At 42.6% G+C, this 19,809-nt stretch overlaps 2 non-coding genes across 2 annotated transcripts; both read right to left on the minus strand.

The window, feature by feature from the left end:
- Positions 1-3,575: 3,575 nt before the first annotated feature.
- trnav-cac (transfer RNA valine (anticodon CAC)) lies at positions 3,576-3,648 on the minus strand. Its single transcript has one exon. It is a non-coding gene; the product is annotated as a tRNA-Val (tRNA).
- Positions 3,649-3,771: 123 nt separating this feature from the next.
- trnav-aac (transfer RNA valine (anticodon AAC)) lies at positions 3,772-3,844 on the minus strand. The gene has a single exon. It is a non-coding gene; the product is annotated as a tRNA-Val (tRNA).
- Positions 3,845-19,809: the final 15,965 nt, after the last annotated feature.

Here is a 19,809-nt window from a genome sequence, read left to right on the forward strand (position 1 = left end):
TGTTCCCTCTGAAACATCTGTTTCAACTCTCCCCTCAGAGCCTGAGGATGCTGGTCAGGATGATGATGAAGAAGAGACGGTAAATACTACTCCTTTGTATGTCTTTCAAATTAACTAGAATAATTATGATGAATTAACATCCAGTGCTTTAAATCCTGACTTTCCACATATTTTACATTTAAAAGTACAGCCTAAATTCATTTGTAAGCTGCAAATACACATCAAGTCAAGTCATCTTTATTTATTTGGTGCTTTGTAAAATGTCAAGAATGGCGCTCTCTCTGCTTTGTACTATACAGTGCTTTACGGTGATAAACAGGAAAATAACACAATCAGTTATGGAATTATGCATTAGACAGATGTGATGTAATAATTGTATTGCATGTTTGTGTTTTTTAATAGGCTGTTGACTACCAAAATATCCCGGGTTATCAACATGTGGACCAGCTGGCAGAATATCTGGTGGATCTCCGGGACCACACAGCCCTCAGCCTGACCAACCAGGAAGCCAACACCATAATTGCTCTTTGGCAGAACCTGGATGACCGGGACAAGGAACGGGTGGTGTATGACAGTCGATGCCGAAAGAGACTGCTGAGTGGACGCTTCAAGGTCCCGAAGAAGCCCACTCACACTGGTGTAGAGAGCACCACCAGATGTGTGCTGGGTGCAAGCAGCGCACCTGCTCAGTGGCCTGACTGTTGCCGTCTGCTGGAGACCATCTTCATCAGACTTTGCACTGTCCACCCAAGCCCCAAAAGAAAAGGCAAGGGAGCCCTGTCAAGATTGTCTCTGATCCTGCAAGACTATCGCAGGATAAGGCAGCTTGTACTGGCAACAGCTTGGTGATGGGAGGAACATCCATGCAGCTGGTGGAGGTTAACCAGAACACCCTGATTCAGTGGTATAACAAAAGACAGAAAAAGCAGGAGCTGTCTGTGCTGCTTCAGGGCATTCAGTTGCCTCAGCCCCTCCCTGAAGCTCATGAGCCTCTCCAGGTAGCCAAACGTCTACGGACTGAGCCAGAACAACCAGGGGAGCAGCACCAGTACAAGCTACCAGAGAGCACAGCTGGTCAGGCAAAGCAGAGGCAGACTTCTGTTGGGCGACCCCCTCTCAGACCCAAGGCACCAGCGCAGAGTCAGACGTTGCTGACACCATCTGCATCTGGAGCATCACTGCAGATGGTACCAAATATACTTATACCATCAGCACCAGGTTTCCAGGGTGTGCCAATGTTCCAGGCTGTGCCAATGTTCCAGGGTGTGCCAATGTTCCAGGGAGTGCAAATGATCCAGGGCATCCCAATGGCCCAGGGGATGCAAATGATACAGCCACTGTTACAGCCAACAGCTGTACAGGGCACCCGCTTACCCGCTTCACCAGCTGCCAATCCAGACGCCATGCCCAAGAGACCCTACAGGAGAACCGTAGAGGCCAACACTTGCAAAAAATGTGGGCAATTTAAAACAAGTGCAACAGGACATAGCCAGTACAGGGGCAGGGTGTACTGCCCACTGACTGAGACTGTTTCAGAAGAGGTGTGGTTAGAGGAAATGCGGAGAACCATTTCCAAATAATGTATATATTTTCATGTATATAGCATCATGTATATAGTGTGAAACAGCATCCCACCTGCAACTTATTTGAATGGCCTGTTCGTCCACGGCAAATCTAAGTGATAGCCCATGGCCCTGCCCATTGACCACAGAGAGCCTATTTGTCCCACTGACCGCCTATGTGACCACGAATGGCCTATGTGTCCCATCAGAAGAACTATGCATTATTAGACTTAAAATGGCATGTCCATGGACAGCTTACAGGGACTCTGTCAAATAAGTTAAAGGTGGGATGCTGTTTTCGACTTTTTTGGAGCGGGTGAGTTCTTGGAAACTATGGGTGAGTTTTTGGAAAACTCAAATTTGTGAGGTCAAACCTACTGTAAACCACACTGGGTACACAATACAACACACTGATGTACATTAAAGCTATTAATTATGCATAGTTAGCCTAAAAATGGACTGTCCACGAACAGCCTATTTGGATCCTGTCAAATAAGTTACAGGTCGGCACAGGAAGGTGTCCTCAGACATCCTATTTGGACCCTGTAAAATAAGTTACAGGTGGGCAAAGTAAGGGCCCACCTGTAACTTATTTGACAGGGTCCAAATAGGCTGTACGTGGTCAATGCATTAATAAGTCATATTTCATAATTACAGTGGTTTTATAAGGTGAAACCTACTGTACACCACACTGGGGACACCATACAACACACTGATGTACATTAAAGCTATTAATTATGCATAGTTAGCCTAAAAATGGACTGTCCACGAACAGCCTATTTGGTCCCTGTCAAATAAGTTACAGGTGGGCAAATTAAGGGCCCACTGTAGCCTAAAAATGGACTATCCACGAACAGCCTATTTGGTCCCTGTCAAATAAGTTACAGGTGGGCAAATTAAGGGCCCACTGTAGCCTAAAAATGGACTGTCCACGAACAGCCTATTTGGACCCTGTCAAATAAGTTACAGGTGGGCAAAGTAAGGGCCCACATGTAACTTATTTAACGGAGTCCAAATAGGTTGTCCGTGGTCAATGCATTAATAGGCCATAATTTATAATTACAGTGGTTTTTTGTGGTCAAACCTACTGTACACCACACTGGGGACAGAATACAACACACTGATGTACATTAAAACTATTAATTATGCATAATTAGCCTAAACATGGACTGTCCACGGACAGCATTTAGGGCACCCGTCAAATAGGTGACAGGTGGGATGCTGTTTTTGACTCTAACGCACTTAACGGGGTACTACGGACCCCAGTCTTTGTGGACCGTCTGAGGGGACCCTGAGGGGCCACAGATTTCAAATTGGAGCCATTCGGAGCTATTGGGACCGTTCCGTGGGGATGTCCACCAAACGCCTATGAAAATGAATGGGATAAGTTGCATGTGTCAGTGGCTCCCGCGCGGCCCCCGGGGGTCCGAGGGGCCCCAAACTCGACAAAAAGTTGCGTCACGTGGCCCTCTGCGACAGACCGAGCGGGCTAGGTCGAGACATGCCAAGTTTATTTTTAGCTATTTTTTATGCACCTCTCTGTCTCCCATTGATCTCTATGGGAGCATGTGTCTGCTAGGGTTAATTCAGCAGTTAGGATTAGAGGGCCTCCTAGGCTCGGGAAGCATCTAGAGCCACGATACTCTGGGGCCCGATTCGGGGGCCCGTGGCGGTCGTCCGTGACGAATCTCGAGGTCCTACGACCTTTCGACCCCTTAGGGCGACTGTTTATTTGATTATCAGAAACTTGATTTGGACGTCAGTCCCACCGCTTCTAGCGTACGCTTGTTCAAAAGCGACTGAAACTATAGACTGCCCAGTGTTTTTAACATGGCAAAATGCTGCTAATTTTGTTGGCAGACCGAACATTTTATATTACTGTACAGGAAACCTCAATGGTCATTTGTTTTATTTTTGTCCTTTTCTAAAGAGATTAAACCACAAACATCCCTGCAAGTGTACTGACCTGCTCAACAGAAAATCGCATACGAAATTTTTGCAAAAACCACCCACAGTTTCCGCCCAGTTTCGAACTGGGGACCTTTCGCGTGTGAGGCGAACGTTATAACCACTACACTACGGAAACACATCTTTATGTTGCAGACATAAATCTTTAGCTGCACGCTTATTAAAAAGCATATAAAGGAAATGAGCGCTGCTACCACCTAGCGTGGCAAACAGTTTAAATATTCTGTCAGAATCCAACCACTGTTTCTGCTCGGTTTCGAACCGAGGACCTTTCGCGTGTTGGGCGAACGTGATGACCACTACACTACAGAAACCTACTGATGAGGTGCATGTGCTTTTTAGAAGATGGCTCCTTCCCATAATCTGCTCTGCAAGCAGTGTGACAGTCTGTAAATTCCACAAACAACAGAACGGAGGTTATTCGCCATGGCAATCTGCCTACAGCTCCTTGGTACGATGGCCTTCACCTGTCTCAAAAGTAAGGGTTTTGTAGCGAATTGCAGCATTTATATTTAACATGCCTCCACTTGTTGCCACCCAGTTTTGAACTGAGGACCTTTCGCGTGTAAAGCGAACGTGATAACCACTACACTACGGAAACTTGATTTGGACTGCAGCCCCACCGCATATAGGGTACGCTTGTTCAAAAGCGACAGAAACTATAGACTGCCCAGTGTTTTTAACATGGCAAAATGCTGCTAATTTTGTTGGCAGACCGAACATTTTATATTACTGTACAGGAAACCTCAATGGTCATTTGTTTTATTTTTGTCCTTTTCTAATGAGATTAAACCACAAACATCCCTGCAAGTGTACTGACCTGCTCAACAGAAAATCGCATACGAAATTTTTGCAAAAACCACCCACATTTTCCACCCAGTTTCGAACTGGGGACCTTTCGCGTGTGAGGTGAACGTGATAACCACTACACTACGGAAACACGTCTTCAGGTTGCAGACATAAATCTTTAGGTGCACGCTTATTAAGGCGAGACACGGCAGGCAAAAACAGTTTTTTTTTCACTGGTCAATTTTGAGATTTTGGGATATTTGTCTTCAATAACATGTCTTCTTTCAGACTTGTGGTGAAAAAAAGTCCAAAATACACATTTAGGTCTTTATTTTACTACACTTTGTCTGTTTGCGTCTGTAGATTTCTCATAAATTCATCAAAAGTTGTCGTTATAAATCATCCCTCTGCTCCGTGATCGCGATCTGCACCCTGTCATTACACACACCGTTAGAAAGCTGCTCTCTCACTGCTGGATCCAAATATGGTCATTTCCTTTTTATCAGCAACCAATCGTGAAAGTAAAAGGGGGGATTTTACTCTAAATGCACAATCTCATTGGCTGATGCTAAATCTTTAAAGCCAGTTTTCTCAAAATGACTTTTCTCTCTCACTCCAAGTCCGAAATCTCCACTTCAGTAGCACCTTTATACACCAAACTTTCCAGTCTTGTACCTAGTCATATTATGAAGACATTTACCGAGGGATTTGTAAATATATTATTCCTAGCCTGATTTATATAACATTTTATTCCAAAAAACATGGCGAAAATCATTTTTTAAGGCTATTGGCAGTATATTCAGATTTACAGGATAACAAAAGTAGATATCCATTAATCCCTCTGTAATTTTTTCCCCATCTAATATGTAAACACAATGAAAAAATAATTTTGAACCTGGCTTTGTCCAATACTCAGATTTCGTTTTTTAAAATATATGCAAAATAGCCTTTATTTAATTAGACAATGCCTCATTTGCATATTTAAACATTCAATTACAGAAAACTTGTAATAAATTTTTTTCTCATCTTAATGTAGGTAATCAACTGGCAAAGTTTCATGGTGATATCTGATAGTTAAACAAATTACCCTATTCACCTGTAGTGTCTCGCCTTAAAAAGCATATAAAAGAAATGAGTGCTGCACCCACCTAGCGTGGCAAACAGTTTAAATTTTCTGTCAGAATCCAACCACTGTCACATAGGGTACAGGTGAGATCTTTTCTATATTTTGATGTCATGATTGATAAAAAAATGCATAAAAATGATTAAATATCAATTTTGCGATAATCTCTGGGCCCCACTGAGCGATTTGCAGCCTTCAGAACCCCGAAATTCCACTGTCCACGAACAGCCTAAATTTTTGAATGGGATAAGTTGCAGATGGGACGTCCAGATCTCAGCCTCTGGACACAATTTGGAGATGAAACCTGCGCTCCTGTGCTCATCTGGACATGCCCTGCCCATGGTGTGAATTTCAAAGAGATTGGAGAAACTTGAAAATCCGACCCAAAAAATCTCAAAGGGAGAACTTTTGAGTCGGATTTTCAAGTTTCTCCAAACGCCCTGAAATTCACAGCACTGTCTGGGCACGTCCAGATGAGCGCAGGAGCGCAGGTTTCAGCTCCAAATTGTGTCCAGAGGCTGAGATCTGGACGTCCCACGTACAATCTATCCCATTCAAAAATTTAGGCTGTTCGTGGACAGTGGAATTTCGGGGTTATGAAGGCTGCAAATCGCTCAGGGGGGCCCAGAGATTAACGTAAAATTGATATTTAATCAATTCTATTCATTTTTATCAGTCATGACATCAAAATATAAAACAGCATCCCACCTGCAACTTATTTGAATGGCCTGTTCGTCCACGGCCAATCTAAGCGACAGCCCGTGGCCCTGCCCACTGACCACAGAGAGCCTATTTGTCCCACTGACCGCCTATGTGACCACAGGAAGGTGTACACAAACATCCTATTTGGACCCTGTAAAATAAGTTACAGGTTGGCAAAGTAAGGGCCCACCTGTAACTTATTTGACAGGGTCCAAATAGGCTGTACGTGGTCAATGCATTAATAGGTCATATTTCATAATTACAGTGGTTTTATAAGGTGAAACCTACTGTACACCACACTGGGGACACCATACAACACACTGATGTACATTAAAGCTATTAATTATGCATAATTAGCCTAAAAATGGACTGTCCACGAACAGCCTATTTGGACCCTGTCAAATAAGTTACAGGTGGGCAAAGTAAGGGCCCACCTGTAACTTATTTGACGGAGTCCAAATAGGCTGTCCGTGGTCAATGCATTAATAGGTCATATTTCATAATTACAGTGGTTTTATGTGGTCAAACCTACTGTACACCACACTGGGGACACAATACAACACACTGATGTACATTAAAGCTAATAATTATGCATAATTAGCCTAAAAATGGACTGTCCACGAACAGCCTATTTGGACCCTGTCGAATAAGTTACAGGTGGGCAAAGTAAGGGCCCGCCTGTAACTTATTTGACGGGGTCCAAATAGGCTGTCCGTGGTCAATGCATTAATAGGTCATATTTCATAATTACAGTGGTTTTATAAGGTGAAACCTACTGTAAACCAAACTGGGGACACAATACAACACACTGATGTACATTAAAGCTTTTAATTATGCATAATTAGCCTTAAAATGACATGTCCACGGACAGCTTACAGGGACCCTGTCATATAGGTGACAGGTGGGATCTTTTCTATATTTTGATGTCATGATTGATAAAAAAAATGCATAAAAATGATTAAATATCAATTTTACGATAATCTCTGGGCCCCCCTGAGCGATTTGCAGCCTTCAGAACCCCGAAATTCCACTGTCCATGAAACAGCCTAAATTTTTGAATGGGATAAGTTGCAGGTGGGACGTCCAGATCTCAGCCTCTGGACACAATTTGGAGATGAAACCTGCGCTCCTGTGCTCATCTGGACATGCCCTGCCCATGGTGTGAATTTCAAAGAGATTGGAGAAACTTGAAAATCCGACCCAAAAAAATCTCAAAGGGGTACGTACCATGCTGCAAATCGCTCAGGGGGGCCCAGAGATTAACGTAAAATTGATATTTAATCAATTTTATTCATTTTTATCAGTCATGACATCAAAATATAAAACAGCATCCCACCTGCAACTTATTTGAATGGCCTGTTCGTCCACGGCAAATCTAAGTGACAGCCCGTGGCCCTGCCCATTGACCACAGAGAGCCTATTTGTCCCACTGACCGCCTATGTGACCACGAATGGCCTATGTGTCCCATCAGAAGAACTATGCATTATTAGACTTAAAATGGCATGTCCATGGACAGCTTACAGGGACTCTGTCAAATAAGTTAAAGGTGGGATGCTTTTTTCGACTTTTTTGGAGCGGGTGAGTTCTTGGAAACTATGGGTGAGTTTTTGGAAAACTCAAATTTGTGAGGTCAAACCTACTGTAAACCACACTGGGTACACAATACAACACACTGATGTACATTAAAGCTATTAATTATGCATAGTTAGCCTAAAAATGGACTGTCCACGAACAGCCTATTTGGATCCTGTCAAATTAGTTACAGGTGGGCACAGGAAGGTGTCCTCAGACATCCTATTTGGACCCTGTAAAATAAGTTACAGGTGGGCAAAGTAAGGGCCCACCTGTAACTTATTTGACAGGATCCAAATAGGCTGTACGTGGTCAATGCATTAATAGGTCATATTTCATAATTACAGTGGTTTTATAAGGTGAAACCTACTGTACACCACACTGGGGACACAATACAACACACTGATGTACATTAAAGCTATTAATTATGCATAGTTATCCTAAAAATGGACTGTCCACGAACAGCCAATTTGGTCCCTGTCCAATAAGTTACAGGTGGGCAAATTAAGGGCCCACTGTAGCCTAAAAATGGACTGTCCACGAACAGCCTATTTGGTCCCTGTCAAATAAGTTACAGGTGGGCAAATTAAGGGCCCACTGTAGCCTAAAAATGGACTGTCCACGAACAGCCTATTTGGACCCTGCCAAATAAGTTACAGGTGGGCAAAGTAAGGGCCCACCTGTAACTTATTTGACGGAGTCCAAATAGGTTGTCCGTGGTCAATGCATTAATAGGCCATAATTCATAATTGCAGTGTTTTTTTGTGGTCAAACCTACTGTACACCAAACTGGGGACAGAATACAACACACTGATGTACATTAAAACTATTAATTATGCATAATTAGCCTAAATATGGACTGTCCACGGACAGCATTTAGGGCACCCGTCAAATAGGTTACAGGTGGGATGCTGTTTTTGACTCTAACGCACTTAACGGGGTACTACGGACCCCAGTCTTTGTGGACCGTCTGAGGGGACCCTGAGGGGCCACAGATTTCAAATTGGAGCCATTCGGAGCTATTGGGACCGTTCCGTGGGGATGTCCACCAAACGCCTATGAAAATGAATGGGAAAAGTTGCACGTGTCAGTGGCTCCCGCGCGGCCGCCAGGGGTCCGAGGGGCCCCAAACTCGACAAAAAGTTGCGTCACGTGGCCCTCTGCGACAGACCGAGCGGGCTAGGTCGAGACATGCCAAGTTTATTTTTAGCTATTTTTTATGCACCTCTCTGTCTCCCATTGATCTCTATGGGAGCATGTGTCTGCTAGGGTTAATTCAGCAGTTAGGATTAGAGGGCCTACTAGGCTCGGGAAGCATCTAGAGCCACGATACTCTGGGGCCCGATTCGGGGGAGGTCCTACGACCTTTCGACCCCTTAGGGCGACTGTTTATTTGATTATCAAAAAGTAAGACTGTTAAGTTAGCACTTTTAAACATCCGTTCACTTAAAAATAAATCACTTTTAGTCAACGACTTCATAACCACATACAACCTGGATTTTATGTTGCTGTTTGGGAAGATCTAAATGCGTCTCTTCGCTGTGACATTTTCGATACAGCACTTGATGTAGAAGAGGACAGACTCTGTGTGTGTGTGTCCAGGTCCTGATCTTCAAAAATACTCCACTCTGTGCAGACGAAGCAGTTTTGCAGCTGGATGAGAGCATTTTCAGTCCAGGCTGTGATGGTCTGTGTGGCTGGTTTTGTTTGCCTCCTGAGGGGGGTGTAGGCCGGGAAGAGGAGCAGGGAGAGGTGGTCTGATTGTCCGAGGTGGGGGAGGGGGGACGCTCTGTAGTCATGTTTAATGTTGGAATAAACATGATCTAATGTGTTTTCTCCCCTAGTGGCACACTTGACGTGCTGAGGGAATTTGGGGAGAACAGTCTTAAGGCAAGCTTTATTAAAGTCCCCCGCGATGATGTGAACGCCATCCGGATGAGCCCTCTGTTGTTTAGTTACCATGAGCTGAAGCTGGCCGAGTGCCGTGCTAATGTTAGCATTGGGATTGATGTGATTTACTTTTCCCTCCACTTGTTAATGCCACATTATCACCAATACATGACCAACTTTAGATGTTGATGTATCATTGAAAATAAATTATGGTGATTATTGTTTGCTTTAGTTGGGCTCTTGACCCTTGACGTCTTATCATTAGTTTGTCTCTGGCTGCTGTAACTGTGTATTTCTTATAATATTTGGTATGCCAAAAAATGCAGGAGAAAATGTCATCAGATGAAGTTGGTCATGTATTGGTGATAGTGTGGCATTAACAAGTGGAGGGAAAAGTAAATCAAAATTTAAAATAATCCGACTATGCCACAATGTGGCATTAACTAGTGGAGGGAAAAAAACACAAATGTTATGGCGAAAAATGCAAGCGAAACTTAGATGATGTTGTTCACTTGTTAATGATTGTATACCGTAATTCCTCAAATAAAAACCGGGGCCTTTATTTACCTGAACTGCAGGAGGTAACAAGCTTTTATTTGAAGCAGGCTTTTGTTAGAGGCAGGCCTTTATTTCTAATTCCATCTTTTTGATAAATAATAGGATTGGGCCGATGGACGATGCAATCATCTATCGCGATGGCTGACAGACATCACTATGTTGAGACGGCATCGCGATCCCCCCCGCCCCCCCATGTTTCCATGGTGACGCGTCATGCTTGGCATGTGATTCACCACAGCCAAAATAGCGCTGTATGACAGATGTAGCACTTTTATTTCTAAATATTAACAAACTTGCTTACCATGTTATCAACTATCTTCTATTCCGATTCTCAAATACATGCAAGTGAGTTTGTTTTGTCGTTTAAAAAACCTTTATCAATGATCTTTATCTGTAACGTGAGATGTTTGTTTGGGCCGCAGCAGTTAAGAGATTCCTGTCTGTTGGATTTATTACAGCACGTGAATTCATCAGTTTCTCCTAAAATACATGAAAGTAAGTTGCCGGTGAACTGGAAGTAGAGTAAAAAAAAATTATGTTCAGAATCAGCACGAGCTTTATCCTTTCGCAAATCCCCCCATAAACAACAAAGTCTAGATGCGATATAAATAAGAAATTCACTGTGCAGTGCAGACAACTTCAGGGTTTATGATGAGATTTTAGTGAGAGTGCAGAACGCGGTAAGTCAGTCATGGCTTAAAGGGAGCGCTATTGACAATCTAAATAATAATTTTGTTCGACTACGGCAGCTGGTTAAGTCCAAAAATGCGCAGTTCTTTGGCAGTTGGGTCTGTTCGAGGTAGGATCACGTTCTCACCACAAACAAACCGCTCCAGAGTTCGCTTGAAAGCGTACGGAGACCACCTCTTCGAGGAGGTCTCGGTACGCTTATTTGGTCCGCTTTTGGTGCGCACCCATGTGCGATTGCTGCTTTCACACCTGCTCAAACGAACCGCACCAAGGGGGAAAACGAACTCTAGTGCGATTCAACCGAACTAAATGAGGCAGGTGTGAAAGCACCCTAAAACACCTCGGCAAATATATTTGAATGAATAATTATTGCTGGTTCCATAGACACCATTGTGTATTTTACAAACTATAAATGTATTGTTTTGCTATAAATTATATGTATTTATGTCTGAAACCTAAAATAAAAATTATGTGGTTAAAAACACTGAATAGTTGTGATATATACGGACGGTATGACCAGCGCTGAAAGTCCGTCTTTAGCTCAGCGCCAGCCATAGCGCGAAAGCACAGTTTGAATTTGGCAGTGATGTCACGTCACTGTACATCCGCTCCTCAGTGGTCAGCTCCTGCAGTGCGTGCCAAAATCGAAATTGCTGATGAGATGTAACGTTAGAGGGAAATATCTAGTGGAAAATGAGTATGTTACGTTATGTCATTACATGAAAGGCACTTAGGAGATTACCTATCAACACTACATTTTCCCCAGCCTTAATTTAAGACCGGCCTTTAATTGTCTGTGTTGACCCCGCCCCCGGCCACTATCAGAGGCCCAGCCGGCGTTTAATTGACTACCGGTTTTTATTTGAGGAATTACAGTAGTCATCTTTTAGTGGCCTGATTGACTGATATCAGAGTCTCTGATTAAATTGTTTAATATTAATTGTTAATTTCACATCCCAATACTACTGCAGAAATTCATGCAGTGCCGTGATACTCTGAAAGATTTCACACGTCACACGCATCACACACATGACCAGCGTCGGCCAATAGTGAGCCAATTTAACGACACAGAAGCGCTGCGCTATTACACTAGTAAACTCACTCTAGGCCCACAGAGAAGAAAATCCCTTAGAAGCCTGTGGAGGAGTGACCCAGCTCTCAGATTTCATCACAAATATCCTAATTTGTGTTCCGAAGATGAACGCAAGTCTTACGAGGTTGAAACAACATGTAGATGAGTAATTACTGACAGAATTTTCATTTTTGGGTGAACTAACCCTTTAAAAGTAATTTGAATAACAGATTGTCATAATACTGATGCCACAATATCACAAGGCTACTGTAAATCATGTGAAATTGACTGCTACTGATTTTTATGTAATATTATTGTGGCAGAATAAGTTATTTTATCATCTGATTAGTTTAGTTTGGGGTATGGATTGGCTGGCCAATGGGGTGGGGTCTCCTCTCCCTGGCATTTCCGTTCCCATTCCTATTCAGGTATGTTAAGACTGTAGCTTGTTTATTGAGGATGCAGGACAGCCAGCTAATAAAGCATTACAGTAATCTAGTCTCGAGGTCATGAATGCATGAACTAACTGACTAAGGTGGAAAAAGGCTATTCTTGTAACATATGAAATATGATTTTCGAAAGACAAGTTGCGGTCTAGTATAACACCCAGATCTTTTACTGTAGTGGATAAAGTAACAGGACATCCTTCTAAATTAAAGTTGTATTGTACAAGGTTGTGGGGGTAGTTTTTTGGACCAATAAGTAATACCTCCGTTTTATCTGAATTTAATAGCAGGAAATTACACGTCATCCAGCATTTTATATCTTTGAGACACTCTGTCAATTTAGATGAGTTAGTGTTCTCATCTGGTCGTGATGAAATATATAATTGAGTGTCATCAGCATAACAGTGGAAATTAATTCCACGTTTTCTTATAATATTACCAAGTGGCAGCATATATATTGAGAATAGCAGAGGGCCTAACACCGATCCTTGCGGCACTCCATAGCCTACTGACGTTATCTTCGATTTTGCCACATTTAAACAGACAAAATGATAACGGTCTGATAAGTACGATCTAAACCAGCTTAATGCCTGTCCCTGAACACCAGTGTAGTTTTGTAGTCGATCCAAGAGTATTTTATGATCTAAAGTGTCGAACGCAGCGCTAAGATCGAGTAGAACTAGTATTGAGATACAGCCTTGGTCAGAAGCTAAAAGTAAATCATTTGTAATTTTAACTAGCGCAGTTTCTGTGCTATGATGCGGTCTGAATCCTGACTGAAATTTTTCATAGATATCATTTTCTTGCAAGAAAGAGCACAATTGAGCGGACACAACTTTTTCTAGAATTTTAGACATAAATGGAAGATTTGAAATGGGTCTGTAATTTGCTAGGTTATTTGGATCTAATTGCGGTTTCTTAATGAGAGGTTTTATTACTGCCAGTTTGAATATTCTTGGAACATGACCTAAAGATAAAGACGAGTTAATAATATTGAGAAGAGGCTCTTCCACTACAGGTAACACTTCTTTCAGTAGTTTAGTGGGTATTGAATCTAATAAACATGTTGTTGGTTTAGATGCAATGAAAGTTTATTTAACTCTTCCTGTTCTATAGTTGTAAAGCGGTGTAGTTGTTCTTGAGGGGCGATAATTGAGGCTGAATCATAAGACACCATAAAAGATTGTACATTTACAATTGTGTTTCTGATGCTTTCTATTTTCTCATTGAAGAAATTCATAAAATCATTACTACTATACTGTAATGGAATATTTTGCTCTGGTGATGTTTGTTTATTTGTTAGTCTAGCTACGGTGTTGAATAAAAACCTTGGATTATTTTGGTTATTTTCTATTAGTTTGCGGAGATGCTCAGCCCTGGCTGCTTTTAGAGCCTTTTTATAACGTGACATACTGTCTTTCCACGCGATTCTAAAGATGTCATGAGTCTGGTAGTCTCCTGTCTCCCTCTTCTGGTCACACACACCCATTACCTCACGCACCTTCAGTACTCTCAGCTGTTTCTAGTTATACCCTCATTACACTCACTCCTTCACACCTGTTCTCTCTTCTCCCTGATTGTTTGTGCTATTTCCTGCTCTCCCTTTTCCCTGTTTCTTTGCCAGATTATTACATTCTCTACACATGCAAGAGACAACTTACTACCTGCTGCATCCATCCTGTCTGAGTCCTGTCCGAGTCCTGTCCGAGTCTTGTCCGTGTTCTATCCGCCATCCAGTCTGGCTCAGGTCGGTCTTTTATTTGTTCTCTATTAATCTCTGCTCTACACTCTGTCCAGCCCGCCTGCTGCAGACGAACGCCCAGAGCATTCATCTCTACTATCTGTAGTACGCTCATTCTCTCGAGGGGATCAGAGAACAGCGTCCGCCGGTTCCTGTTCACAGACTGTTTGCTGCTGTCTACTTTAAGGAGAGACTCTATTATTTTCGTTATTGGAGCGCCAGCATCTACGGCTACCTTTCTGTTGTTTATCTTGAGGGATTTTTCTGTTGGACTGAGTTTATCTCTCGCTATTAAAGAGACTGTTATCTGCAAATCGCTTTTGGGTCTTACCTCTCCACATTACAAAAGACCTCTAAATTAGTTTGTTTCCATTTACGCTCTAAGTTACGCTCTAAGTTTCTCTCTTGATAACATGCGTAGCACTGTTGTACCATGGTGCTTTAGTTTTCTCTCTAACCTTTTTTAATCTAATTGGTGCAACAATTTCTAGTGTACTAGAGAAAATGGTGCTCAAACTGCTAGTCATTTCCTCTATTTCATCTGTTTGTTTGGGTTCACTGAGCAGCTGAGATAGATCAGGTAAGCTATTTGAGAATCTATCTATAGTGGTTGGAAGGATTGTTCTGCCTGGTCGATAACGTGGCGCAACATGACAAATTTCAGGAGTACGTATTATGCAAGTTATCATGTAATGATCAGTGACATCATCACTTTGCGGTACAATATCTATATCAGTTGGATTGGTTCCATATGATATAATTAAATCTAGTGTATGATTTAGACGATGAGTGGGACCACTGATGTTTTGCTTGACCCCAGAGGAGTTTAATAAATCTGTAAACGCAGCCCCTAACGCATCATTTGTGTTATCTACGTGTATGTTAAAATCTCCAACAATTATTGCTTTATCGACATTGACCAATAGATCTGAGAGAAAGTCTGCAAACTCTTTTAGGAAATCAGCATAGGGCCCTGGAGGTCTATATACAGTAGCCAAGGCTAGAGATAATAGGGATTTCTTTCTTACATCTAAGAGCGTAACATTTAGCACAAGTACTTCAAACGAATTAAACCTGTGACCTGTTTTCTAAGTAACATTTAGAATATCTCTATAGATTGTTGCAACACCGCCGCCACAACCGATCAGACGGGGCTCATGCTTATAACAGTATCCTGGTGGAGTGGACTCATTTAGACCGAAATAATCATTTGGTTTAAGCCAGGTTTCAGTAAGGCAGAATACATCGAAACTATTATCTGCGACCATTTCATTTACAATAACCGCCTTAGGTGTGAGCGATCTAATGTTTAGAAGACCTAGCTTTAGAAATTGTTTTTGTTCACTGATATTGAGATTTTCAGGTTTAATTACAATAAGATTTTTCCTAGATCCTACAGTAGATTTATTGTTTGGCCTCACTAAACGAGGAATAGACACAGTTTCTACATAATGTTCTACACTACTTATATCAATTAAGTTGGGACAGCAAAGACTGTGATTTGGACTTTGACTTACTAGTCATATGGTGTGTAACGTCTTGGAGATGTTGTCCGACAGAACAGCCGCTCCTATTCTGCTGGGGTGCAGGCCATCAGCACGGTAGAGCCTAGGTCGTTCCCAGAACAGATTCCAATTATTTACAAAGAGCAGTTTCTGTTCATTACACAATGACATTAACCATTCATTTAGTGCAAATAATCTACTGAACCTTTCCTGTCCTTGTCGGTACTTGGGAAGCGGTCCAGACACGATGATCTTTGCTTCAGGTGATGTGCTGCGTACCGTCTCGATCAGGCTCCTGTAGTCCTTCTTCAGAACCTCCGTCTGCCGCAGACTGATGTTGTTCACTCCCGCGTGCAGCACAACAGCTCCGACGCGTTCGTCAGCGTTCAGGATCTCGGGAACATGTGCAGCGACATCTAGAACACAAGCACCAGGAAAGCAGTGAGTGCGCACCTTACCCTTACCTGAGGTAGCACGGACATGACGGACGAACTGCTGATGATCACGGCGTCGTCGCGTTCCGACTCGCGAAGAGGGGAGAAGCGGTTCCGGGTGGAGATCTCGAAGACCGGAAGAGGTGGAGAGGTTCTTGGTCTGGTCCTGGCTCGTGTCTTCCGCTGAGGAATCACCCAGGGCCCATGGTGTTGTGTCGGTGCCGGAGTGAATGAAGCCAGGGATGATCGCGTCCTGGGTGCTTGCGTCCTGTGCAGAGAAGCACACGGAGTAGACGAGGTCGGAGTCAAAAAGTTACTAACCACTGACTTGTGAGCATCGGCGCTTGATGTTTCAAGCGCTGAACGCCGATCTCGCAGCTCGGCTTGCCTCTCTAGCAGACCACGGATCTGCTTCTCCACGGACTCCAGCTCCAACAGCACCGAATGCAGCTCTAATGTGTCCTCACCTGCACTCAGAGGTAACGTTAGACACACATCCGATATATTCGCCATTATAACAGATGAACAGTAAATTAGTAGTGATACTACCAATATCACTACTAATTTAGGACTGAAATCCTGGATATAACCCGTATCCTTTCAGTGAAACGGGTGTAAATGAGATCAATAGGCGAGAGGCCACGTGTGCGATGCTAGCGGGCTAAAGGCTAGTAGCGGAGATTCGAAAAGTTGGATCTAAGTAGCGAAATCAAAGCAATCCGATTGTTTTTTATAAGGAAAAGTATCGAAGATAAGTTCACATGCTATAAAAACAGAAAGTGCTTGTTTATAAATGAGTGGTAAAGAAGAAAATCAAGGATTTATGAATCAATTCGACGGAGCTCCAAACACAAACCGCACGCCCATGCGCAAAGAGTTGTGTCTTAGAAATGCATTTCCAATCACATTTGGCTGGCTGCGTCAGTTAATGAGCATGCGGTTTAATGAATTACCGGAGAACGTGCTTCATGAGGCTCAAACGCACACACACGCAAAGGTCTCTCACTCTCTCCCTCTCCGCCGTGCGCACGCTACACGGTTTGGAGCACAGTTCTCGCATGCGCGCTCTTGCTCGCTCACTCTAGATTCCAGGAGATTTAAACTAATTTGCGGGCATCAGGAAGCGGGCATCAGGGAGCCGCTATCAATATGCGGGAGACTCCCGGAACTTCTGGGAGACTTGGGATGTCTGCAATATTAAATTACGGAAAGATCTGAGTTTCACTTTGCAGTGTATTCTTGTAGTTTTAATAGGTTTTCAAAGTAACTTGAAAGTAAAGTAATTAGTAATCTGATTTTACTTGCAGTAATCAGTAATGTAAGCAAATTACAATTTTAAAGTAGTAATTAGTGATTTGTAGTGGATTACTTTTTTTGAGTAACTTACCCAACACTGGTAACCATACAGCTTTACATCTGGTGTTTGTTCAATCCAAATCATAAGTAAGCCTCACCCTTTTTTTACATTTGGAGTTTTGTGAATTTAGTTTACCTCTTAGATTTTTTTGTTAAAGGTAAAGGGGGAATGGAACATAAAACTCTTTAAACCCTACTTTTGTTTTTTATCTATTTTGCAGCTTTACCATAGCCTATTCCCAATTTATTTTCTCTTTTTTTTCTGCAATGTATTATATTGTTTTATTGTAAAGTGCTTATGCTTCTCGCCTCATTCAATGTCCTGTTATACTGTATATCTGCTCTTGCTGTATGTGGTGTCGTCAGGGATCCTGAGTGCTATAGCCTCATATTTACGACACAGTGTCTGTAAACTTTTTTGCCACTTCTCCCTTGGGTGTCTTCACTTTCAACCGTAGGGAATATCTTTTGGTAAGGACAGTCTTCTTCATCCCCCCGACTCCATGGACTATAAGCCTGATATTCTCACCGCACAGTCCAAGGCGATCAGCTGTTTCATTGGTGATATAATTGGTGTCAGATGTGAGGTCGATTAGTGAGCCAATAAGGCAACCCGAGTTTGTCGTTACTTCCATCAGCATCATCACCACTGGATGTTCTTGCAGTTCATCTCCAGCCTTGGCACATACAGTTGATGATATTTTGTTTGAGAACACATTCTTGCATTTCTCTCTTTGTTCTGGAGTAAGCTCTGCAAGAAACTCTTCGTGTTTGTTGGTTAGGCCAAGTTTCTTTCCTCCAATTTTTATGGTGCTCTGCTCCTCACTGCTGCTGTATTTCTTTGAAGTCGGTGGCTTAAGACACAGAAGGTAATTGTGGTCCGATATCCCTCCTTTCCGACAGTCTACTTTTCGGCAGAGGTATCTGGGTGTGCATCCTTTCCCATCCTTGGGGTGGGGCCGCAAACACTTGGAGCACAACCATAGCTTCTTCACATGGGCCCTTTTTCTTAAGAGATCTTCTTCCCTGGAGACCTTGCACGCAAATAGCTTGCCGGCATGGGAGTCATCTTCACAGACAGTACAGCTGGGATAGTCGTCCTTCTGACCTGCTGTGGATTTAGTGAATGCCTTCCTCCCTCTCTTATCTGGGTATTCTGCAGCACCCTTTTCCACAGGGCCTTTATCTGCAGGGCTTGGCTCCACCTGTTCCAACTCCTCAAGAATCTCCTCCTGCTTCTTCAAGAATCCTATGAGGCAATCAAAATGATGCAGTGGAGAGAACCTGTTTTCCGGGTCAGTTTTGTGCATAATCCACTCCTTCTTGAGTGAACTGGGAAGCTTGCTTTCAAGAGATTGAGCAACAACACAGTTCTTCACGGCGTCTTCTTCACCAAGAATCTGGAGGTTGCACAGTGCCCTTTCCACAGTCTGGATCAATTCAATGGTTCTTCTTGGATTGTTTCCTTTATCGGGGGGAAGAGACTGGACCTCGTTGGTGACCATTAAGACTATTTTCGCTCTGTTCCCGTATTTGCTGTCCAGTAGCCTAAACATATCGTCGGCGGATCCACAGCTAGATAGGACAAGATCCTTCTTGACCTTTTCGTGGAGACTATTTAATAAGTGGAACCTTTTTAAACATCCCACACCTTGTGGGTTACCCAATTCTTGTAGGTCCTCCCACTCAGTCTTCCAGCAGTAATAGTCCCTCATGTCACCAGAGAAAGTGGGTAGCCGTGCTTTTTCAAGGCTGATTTGAGGCTTGAGATTAGAGTATCCTTTGGTTCTTTCTGGGCTGCTTTGCTGTAAGAGAGGCCGGGTGTTCATGTTTAATGCCCCAGTGTACCTTTTGGACTTCAGCTTGCGATCGGCAGACATGTCAGGGAGAGAGGGGAAAGAAGCATCTTGTATCGGATCCATAATATATCATACATAATATATCATAAATTCTGAATAATACACAAATATAAATAAATATAAATTCCAATATAGCCAATACTATAAACACTATGGAATAATATATAATATATTATGGAATTTAATCAACATTCAATATTATAAATATTATAATATACTTAGTGTTTAAACTAAATGACTAAACAAAGCATACACATTTAAACACAGAAATGCTACAGTTTCACACACACCAAATATACAACAATGTCAATGTTATACACTAAACCATTCGCCCAAAACCACAAAAGGTATTCTCAGTGTTTTGGCCCAAACCAGTGAGTGTAGTTTTAAGTAGTAACGCTGAGCATAGTAATCCATTATCAATGTAAAGCAATTAACTGCATTACCCATCCGGTACCGCAAACAGAAAGTAACTCGTGTGACAGTGAAACGCTCCAAATCCAAACATTTACTTAAAATATAACCACGGATACTATAAAGC

The sequence above is a fragment of the Siphateles boraxobius genome, unplaced genomic scaffold (genome assembly GCF_051911475.1).
Source record: "Siphateles boraxobius isolate OS27281-9 unplaced genomic scaffold, OSU_SipBor_1 39, whole genome shotgun sequence".
NCBI classification, from domain to species: domain Eukaryota; kingdom Metazoa; phylum Chordata; class Actinopteri; order Cypriniformes; family Leuciscidae; genus Siphateles; species Siphateles boraxobius.